Here is a 9,934-nt window from a genome sequence, read left to right as displayed (position 1 = left end):
TAACAGGAGCATCCAGGGAGACAACTTGGTGTCAGAGCTGAGAAAACACCCCAGAAGCCTTAACCCCCTGCGTTAACCTACTGTACCCCACAATCTTCCCAACAGGATTGAAAGTCCAGGAGAATGAAGTTCTCTCTTTATCTACAAAGTAGCTGTAAGAGCAAGAGCTGTACAAGTTTTCCCAACACTGAAGTTCTGACCTTGCAAGCTTTATTCACAAACACTGTACCTGTGTTTCAGGTTTCCAACAGAAATGTCTGTGAGACTGAACATTTTGACCCAATTGCTTATAAAAAGAATTTGCATCTACCTCAGAGAGATATAGACAGGCTACCATGGAACATGCAGTTGCAAATAAAATCACATTGAAGTCTAGGACTCTTGCAAGTGCCACGCTTAGTACCTAGGGCTGGAGAGTGTTGGGGGTGAGAGAGGGAGTGCAGAGCAAAGAGCCATTGCAGAGATGGCCCTGTTCCTCTGTAGAGCCCCAAAATCTGCACAGATTCAAATCTCTTGACTTTTTTTCAGAAGGAAAGCCACATCCCACCCACCCCCACCCAAATTAGAAAAGGCCAGGAAATTCTATAGGTGTAAACTCATGCTGTTTTCCATTCGCTGTGCAGGAGTAGCCTGTGTAGGGGACAATAGGGCCCTAATAGTCTGAAACTGACTCCCTGCATGTTTCTAAGTATATTAATTAAAACAAGTAAGCAATTTCCAAAGTGTGTATGTGCATTATTTATGATAGGAAGGGGATTGTGGTTTTAAAAAAAAAAAACACTGCCTAGGATACACAAATGGGCTTGTGTGAGCTGTGATTTCTGATGCCAAACGAAGAACAGATTTAGGATGTGCTGGGAAATATCGAAATCAAACTCATTCCACAGCCTATTGATCAGGTTTTTTTGGTAACAGATCATCCACTGAACAGCTGCATGTTCCTCCTGGAGCTCATATTTAGCCCAAAACCTTATAAATCATTTGGAATATACAGACAAAAGGCCAAGCCCTCAGCTGATGTAGATCTGCATAGCTCTATTGCAGTCGACACTGGTTTATGTTAGCTGAAGAACTAGCTCAATAGTATTTAGGATGCTTGTATTAAATTTCCCTATTGCATTTGAATTACAGTGATAGCTCTGTGTACTTTTCTTCAAATGAACAGTGATTCTCAGCCTAGAACATTTGTTTAATAATAAGGACGGCATGTTTTATTCCCTATCAGTGAGTATTGTCAGCTGTGGTGGAGGCTTCCCTCTAGTGGACATTTGCTCTGATGATTTACTTTCAAAGCTAAAGTTCTGTGTGTGTGTGTGTGTGTGTGTGTGTGTGTGTGTGTGTGTGTGTGTGTGTGTGTGTGTGTGTGTGTGTGTGTGTGTGTGTGTAGCTTCCTACTGTATTTTCCACTGCACGCATCCGATGAAATGGGCTGTAGCCCACCAAAGCTTATGCTCAAATAAATTTGTTGGTCTCTAAGGTGCCACAAATACTCCTGTTCTTTTTGCTAATCACATTTGAATTGCTTTCTATAACCCATTAGGTGACTGCGGTTTAATTTAAAACAAAACTATTAGGAGGAGATGCTTGAGTTGATGTAGCATCAAGTGTCTATTAAAATGCTTCCCGAAGACATTTTACATTATGCAGCTGGCTCAAGACTAGTTGCTTCAAACTGTGAGAAACTGCAAAAACAGGTAATGTAGTGAATATGATGGGTACTTGAGTAACCAGTGAATTCAAAAGAACTAATCGGGGAATGGCTGGTTCAGAGAACTGGTACAGGGAGAGGAGCCTGGGGTGACTAGTCACTCTCTGACCCCAGTTGGTAGTTATTAGGGCTGAGCAAATCTTACTGTATTTTATTTATCTCTCTGTTTATATAGTTCACATTTTCCAGATCCTTCAGGGTCCAATTTTGCAGGTGATGGAAACAGACTAACTTCTGCTGGTTTGCTTGGTGCTCTAGGTTCTTCAGAACCTTTACCGTTAAGAAAACCCTGCACCTGGCCTAAGGTGTTATTGGAAACCCCCTGTCACAGGACCTACACACACTTAACTTTGCTTATTTTCTGGGGGTGGTAGCATGGCTGACCCCAAGTGGAATCTTCTGGATATGCTAAGTAGCCACTTTCCTCCCTGTCTTCCTTATTCAGGGTGGCTGCCTAATGTGGGCTATTTCCCTGCCTCTTTACCTGTCAAATGTTTATATTCCTGTCACAGAGATCCTGAGTGATGCTCTGGAACTGCTCCCCACGAAGCCAGGCAGGACTTTGGGGAGCCTCCTCTCCCTTGGAGCAGACTGTCTCCAGGGCAAGAAGCTCACATGGCTTCACCTCCTGGGTCTCTCCTTGGAGCATTCAGCATCCACTGCCCTTCCGTGTGCTTCCCACAGCGAATCCACCCAGGTGGGGTCCTGGGGAAGCCACCGGGTCCTGCAACCCCACTTCGCAATCAGATGTGACTCTTAGCCAGCCAGTAAAACAGAGGTTTATTTGATGACAGGAACACGGTCTAAAACAGAGCTTGTAGGTACAGTGAACAGGACCCTTCAGCAGGGTCCATTTTGGGGGGGCAATGAGTCAGACATCCACGTCTGCACTTCACTCCTCGTCCCCAGCCAGCTCCAGACTGAAAACCCCTCCGCCCCTCCTTTCTGGCCTTTGTCTTTTTCCTGGGCCAGGAGGCCACCTGATCTCTTTGTCTCCAAAACCTTCAGTTGGCACCTTTATAGAGGAGAGGCCCAGGCCATCAGTTGCTAGGAGACAGAGTGCCAGGCATTTATGTACACTGGCCCTTTGCTCTGCAGCAATCATACACCCTTATCCCACCACCTAGATACTTAAGAACTACATAGAGGACACTGAGGCACCAACCCAGTATTCAGAGAAAACATTAAGAACATTTCCAGTTCGTCACAGTTCCTCTTCAGCAACTGACAATAAAAGTGATCATTTTGATTTTATGGTGCAAACCACTATCCAATAGGAACTGAGACCAGCAATCCATTCCACATAGACTACCAAATAGCCAGCAGGAGATAACTTGAGATCACTGTTAGCTAGGGCTGTGTGAAAGATCCTGATTTCATCCAAACAAAGGTGGTCAAAGGTTTGAAATGGTATGAAAAATATCTGCATCAATGGAAGTCTGGAGGACCTGAGTTAATGAACTTTGGACAGTCCTACTTCCCCAGCACATGTACTAAACTTTTCCTCCCACAATCCCCAAGGTTTCCTGGGTCTACTGCTATATTTTTCATGAGGTCTGGTGACCTGACCCTGCTTCTGTACTCTCCTAAAGCCTTTTAGGGTATGTCTACACTGTAATTAGACACCGTGGCTGGTCCATGACAGCTGACTCAGGCTCACAGGGTTCAGGTTAAGGGACTGTATGATTGCGGCTGCAGTCCGAGATCTGGGACCCTCCCACCTTCCAGGGTCCTAGAGACCGGGCTGCAGCATGAGCCCAAATGTCAACACCACAATTAAACAGCCCCATAGCCCAAGAGCTGCGAACCTGAGTCAGCTGGCGCAGGCCAGCCGCAGGTTTTTAATTGCAGTGTAGACACACCCTTTGGAGATTCTGGGGTTCACACAGTAACCATTCCCACGTTTTTCTTCAGGAATTTCACCAAGACTGGTATAGTTCCCCAAGCCTAACTGGATGAATCTCATTTCCTGTTGGCAGATGTCCGCATCACAAACCAATGCCACCACAATAGCCTTTTTCATTGTCAGTCTCCTTGAAGAGAAGCCAATGTGTGGTAAGTAAGAAGACTAAATCAACTTCTCACTTCTACAACTGCCCACACAGATACTTCTATAATATCTACAATCCAGAATTATAATAAAATAATACTTAGCTTTTGCATAATAATCTCTATATATATTTCTGACTGGCATTCTGCTTTTTCCTAACATGGAATCCAGTCCTCAAATCCATACTCAGTCCTAGTTCAGACAATATTCCCATTGCAGTCAAAGCTCAGAAATAATTAAAATCAGTGGGAGTTTTGCCTGAAACAGGATTAAACAAGGACTTTAGGACTGGGTCCAATTCAGATCAGATCCAAAACAGTACAATGCCTAAAATGAACACAGAAATGCAGCATGCAATGCATAATCTCTAAATGTGTGAGTAATATACAGTCAAATCTGTCTTAAGTAACCACACTAGGGACCTACAAAAATAATTTACATAACAGAAGTGGTCTTGTAATAAAGGTGGAACATTATTTTCAGTACATTTGGTGATACAGACCAGAGGCTGCCTAGCCAGGGTGGTCTATTACAAAGTTTTATAACTATTTAATAATGCAGGATCTCCGAGCTTCCAGGTGCAGTTTAAGTGATTGCATTTCAATGAAAGTTGTGGCCTGGTCCATTAATCCAATTATTAGGGTGTTTTTTCTTTCCACATCTTCCCAAGTGGCATCAGCAATGATTTGATGAAGGACTGAGGAAAAACAAAGTCATTCAGGAAAATAGTTTGACCCTTCTCCCTCTCCACCCTTCCCACCAATAAAAAAAGCTAAATTAGTCAAAAAAATAGTTATTTGTAAATAAACTTGCCAAGTTCTAATATCAACATTTGTAACACGTTGCATGTGAAGTGCCATTAATTCATTTTAGGGAGGATTTATTTTTCTTTAAATAATCTAAACAAAGCTTAGATAATATTATAGTTTGGAACACTTAAATACTCAGATAATGGTATATGCAAATACCATTTGATAGTGAATGATCATTAAATATAGAGTTATATTACTGTAATTTTTACAGCTCTGTTTAAATAATAAGGTGTCATGGAATCAGGTGACACAGCATTTAAATGTTTCAATAACTGCAATCTTATTTGTCTAATAATGGTTAAAAAGTCCAGTTTAATTAGTCCCAGTAATGATTCTAAATCGCAATTTTGAGCCTGAATTTCTAAAAGGAGTGGAATTTAACACACACACGCATGCGTGTACAAATAATGTAACAAGCTGATGTGCACAAACACCATGAATATGCATGCAAGTTTGTGAGTCCAAGTGGCAAGCGATGCCTCTGAATCTGCCTCCACCTGCACAAACAAATACCTGATTTGTGCTTGCAGTGGTAAAGCAATAGTGACCCTGCTATCCCATCAACTGCTTCTAATTTAATTCACATACTTCCTTTTTATATCTCCTTCTTTAGCTGTGTTCATTATGCTGTTTGGTTGCAGCAGAGCCAATGCATATTTCATTTTATGATTAATTTGATAAATAACATGGGCTTGTGATGTCAATGTATTAGTAGAGGGAAGCAATATCTGTTGCAGGGAGGATGGCAGAATAGACCTGTTAAAGGTAGGGTACAGGCTAATTTCCAGATGAAAACAAAGCAAGACAAACTGTATCAATAGTGCAGAGTTATTCTCAGCCTATATAGTTTGGAGTAGGGTGATAGCCTGTGGCTTGAGGGTAATAATAAACTATTATCTGCCATCATCAGATTTTATCTTGTTTTAGTGGAAAGAATAAATGATCAAACTATAGAAAGATTTGCTATTCAGATAACTTGTTTCATGTGCTTACTGAAAGAGGAGAGATCAGTTTTAAAAGCAAAACTGTCTTAAAGAAACAAGGGTTTGTACCACTTATGATAAATAGTATACTGTGTTGAAGACTTTAAAATACATGTTTTCAATTCCTCTTGATTTGTATACATACAACATTGCAGATCTCACTATAACTCTATTTAATATGCGTCAGTTCTTTATTTTTTAAGAAACCAGCTTCAATAAATTAGAAGCAGATGAAGTGAATCCAAATTAAGCAACTGATTCCTAAAGTCATAAGCTTGTGATTTTAAATCTTTAATGAGTCTGTGCAGTGGTGATTTAGCAGATTGCTTTATGGTAACAGATTCCTGTATTATTTAGCATTAGCCATCCTGCAAAGGCTTTTATGGGTCTCTAAGATATATGCAGCAAGTCGCTTTGGTGATCTAGTACTTAAACTGACATGCTCCTTGGGGTTCTGTTTCTGTGTATTTTACTTTAGAGTGTAGTTGTAGCCGCGTTGGCCCCAGGATATTAGACAGACAAGGTGGTTGAGGTAATATCTTTTACTGGAGCATCTTCTGTTGGTGAAAGAGCTTTCGAGGTTACACACAGCTCTTCTTCTAGTACATTTAACAATGTTTTGAATTTTATCATCAGGTAGCAGACAGGATGTTTATACAGCAGAGAGGATTTTTTTAAAAAGCTATTTATGTGAATGGCTGTATTTTGTTCATCACAGCTTGGCTCTAAAGGCTTTCAAAATCCCCATATCTCAAAAAAGAGGCCAAGGATATTATGACTATGTCCTACAAGTGTGTAAGCAAAAAAGCTGATTAAAAGCCGCTGAAGTAGCTGTGAATACAACTGTCTGCTGACTCTCACTGCATAATATTTCCAGGACTGCCGTTGTGTACTATGTGCACAAAACCCATAGTTGACCAGAGAACAAATGGGTTGCATGTATGTACAATATTCTGAATTAGAATAAGTATAGTTTATTGCTTAAATAAATGTAACATAAGGCTATAGCTGGCCTGCATAAGCAGTAATCGCGGTATTATATGTAGTCATGCATCTAGTGTCAGGACTTGGGAACTTTTACCTGAAAATAATGTTCTAACTGCAGCAATATAACAACATTCTTGTTAATGAATATGGCCAAAATTCAACCCTGATTTAAGCAGAATCAACTCTATTGCAGTTCATTACAGTCAATTGTATTACACCCATTTACAACAAGGCTACATTTTAACTTGATGGTTCCATTTGACTCCAGTTGACCCCAGCCAGTTAAACTCAACATTATAATTGCAAAAGTAAATTTTAAAGTTTTAAGTGCATTCAGCAGAAATGTCACTCTTTGACCAATGGCATCATAAGAAAACTGCACAAGCTAGAGAGAATTTGTTCAGACAAAATTTTAAATTACCATAAAGATCTTAAACTTAGTGCATAAAATCTTGGCCCCACTGAAGTTAATGAGAGTTTCATCATTGCCTTCAAAGGAGCCAGGATTTCACTTTGTATATTTTTCTGTTCTTTTTAGTCAAACATGTGACTTATGCACTTGCAGACATTAAGACATAGAAGTCTTTACATGGTGTGCAGCACAGTGCTCAAGATTCTTTGATTCCTCTACATATGTGAGCACAGCCTGTTCATAAGTGCCTCAGTCCTCAATGCTGAGTAATAACACCACTGTTCCATTGCTCTTGTTCCCTCACCTGCAAGTGCATAGGGTAAAAAAGGAACAGGACATGCATAGAAGAGTACGTATTCCTTCACTCTCACCAGCCAACAGCTCATGCTGAGAGAAATATCCCAGTTCACATGCATGTACAGGGTTAGTATAACAAAATCATGGGTCACATTTTCAGCGGGTAGAAATCAGTGTAGCTCCTTTGAAGTCAACAGAGCTATGAAGATTTGCGTCCATTAATGCTCAGGCCCCATATCTACAGCTCATATCAGACAGGCTAGACACTTTCACGATCTCGTCTAAAATTTGGATAGAGCAAATTTAAACTTAAGGTGAAGCCAGTTTTGTTTCATCCCAGACCATATCTTCATCTACTAAGAAAGCAACCACTAATAAAATATGGAAACTAAAAGGTGCCACTCTTTCACATGTTGAGTAGTACTCTACTGCACCAACAGTCCTGTTGGTTTGAATGTAGGTACTTGCACAGAATAAGATGCTAAATGGGGTACTCTAGCCATTCTATTTCACATCAGAGTGTTGATTTCGAAGAAAAAAACTTAACACCTTGTGGTATAGCTCTAGCCTTAGAGGAAGTAAGGTCCATTTGCAGACAACTTAAAATAAAACCTGCTAATTGATTACTTCATTCTGTGGCTGCTGCTTGTTTTGCGAGCAATAACCTATTCCAGTTCCCTAAGGTCTACTTTTCCTTCCTCATAAACACTCAGCTCTCCAACTGCCAAAAAGCAGACTAAAAACAATCCTATCTAAAGAGTTTGCAGGTGTTAATCTGTTTACACACAATGTGCTGAGCACTCTAGCTCTGCCAGTTCCAAGCTGACAGTTATTCAGCCACCAAATGTTTGGTTCCTGTGCCTATTTAGTGAAAAAAAGGATGTTTCACAGTTTGTAGGCACATGCCAACCTGGAGGGAAAAGAGTTCGAATCACAGCAAGCTGCTGAGAACAAACATACCACTGAAACTTTGTCTTCCGCTACGGTAGTCACCTGCTTTGTTTTTGAATATGCAGACTATGCAATATTAGGAACATATGCTGCTCTGTACTTGTCCACCTTGGATAGTTAGCTGTGTATTCCTATTGCTTCTGCAAATGGCACTGATATCCACCGAAGAAAAACAAACTACAGAATATTAAGCAGGCTTTTCCAAAAGTAAATTTCAAGAACTTTGTTACATAGCAGATTTTTTGGGCCAGATTTTCAACTGGTGTAAACCAACCTGAAATGTTCAAAAATCATGAGTCAGGCTCACCACAAATCATGAGATTATGTAAAAATAATAGATTTGGTGTTCTTTTTATTTGCCTTGTGCTTTTTGAGCATTTAGCATGCACTGGAGTCACATTTTGAAGCTTTCTCCACAGCCACAAGGGTTAGAAACTTACTTTTTGTTTCAGAATGAAGGCTGAAATCATCATATATCCACCTGACTCAAGGAGTTAAGGCTTTAAGGAAAACAGTAATTATCATGATACTTGTGACAAAAACATGAGTTGGCAACACTGTCATAACCCTAACCCCATTGACTTCTGTTAAATGTGACTTTAGTAGAGTTAAACCCATTTCCACCAGCTGAAGATCTGTTCCATTTTACGTTGGGCCTTTATTAAAGGAAGGCACAACTGCCCACTGAACAATTGAAAGAGAATTCTAACTCTTAGTGGCAAATTTAACATGCACACTTTAAATTGCATGTAAACTCCATTCATGTGCCAAGCCTATAGTTTACAACTGTACTCTAGATGTCCATTTCTCATAATATTTTGCTTTCTGCTTTAAAAATCTCCTGTGCCTGTGAAGCAATAGCACAAAATGTAAGAAGGAGCTGGAAGACATATATGTGATAATATATGTGATATGGCTTCTGACATTCCCCATGATTAAGAAAAAATGCATTTAGCCAACACTGGAGACTTTTGGCCAAAATCTGATCCAATGGAAGTTTTGTCACTGATTTCAACCAGGATTTGGCCCAATGTGAAGAGGGAATTTTTATGCATGTCTGTGGCAATTACTCAAAGATTTAAAGAGTTTGGGGAATTGCTATAAAACATGATAGAATGTTAGCTGCCAATACATTAATTACTGCTTTTCCTGCTGAGCTTGAAGGAAGGGAAAATATAAGAACAGCCATACTGAGTTAGGCCAATGGCCCATCTAGCCGAGTATCCTGTCTTCTGACAGTGACCAATGCCATATGCTGTAAAGGGAGTGAGCAGAACAAGGCAATTTCAACTGATACATCTCCAGTTGTCCAGTCCCAGCTTCTGGCAGTCAGATGCTTAGGGTCAACCAGACTCAGAGCATGGGGTTGCATCCCTGCCCATCCCGGCTAATAGCCATTGTTGAACCTATCTTCCATGAACTTATCTAATTATTTTTTGAATCCAGTTATACTTTTGGCCTTCAAAACATCCCTGCCAATGAGTTCCACAGGTTGACTGTGCATTGTGTAAAGAAGTACTTCCTTTTGTTTGTTTTAAACCTGCTGCCTATTAATTTCATTGGGTGGCCCCTGGTTCCTGTGTTGTGTGATGTTACACCCCATATTTTCATGGAAATATGGTTATGATATGAATGAGATATACTTTATGCAAGATGGCTCATGTAAGGTATCATTGGAAAGGTTATGATTTACTGAATGTGTTTATCCAGTTTGTATGGATGTATCATTTTTTT

Source organism: Gopherus flavomarginatus, chromosome 14, assembly GCF_025201925.1.
Source record: "Gopherus flavomarginatus isolate rGopFla2 chromosome 14, rGopFla2.mat.asm, whole genome shotgun sequence".
Lineage (NCBI taxonomy): Eukaryota > Metazoa > Chordata > Testudines > Testudinidae > Gopherus > Gopherus flavomarginatus.
The sequence above is the reverse complement of the archived record's forward strand: the minus strand, read 5'-3'. Positions refer to the sequence as shown.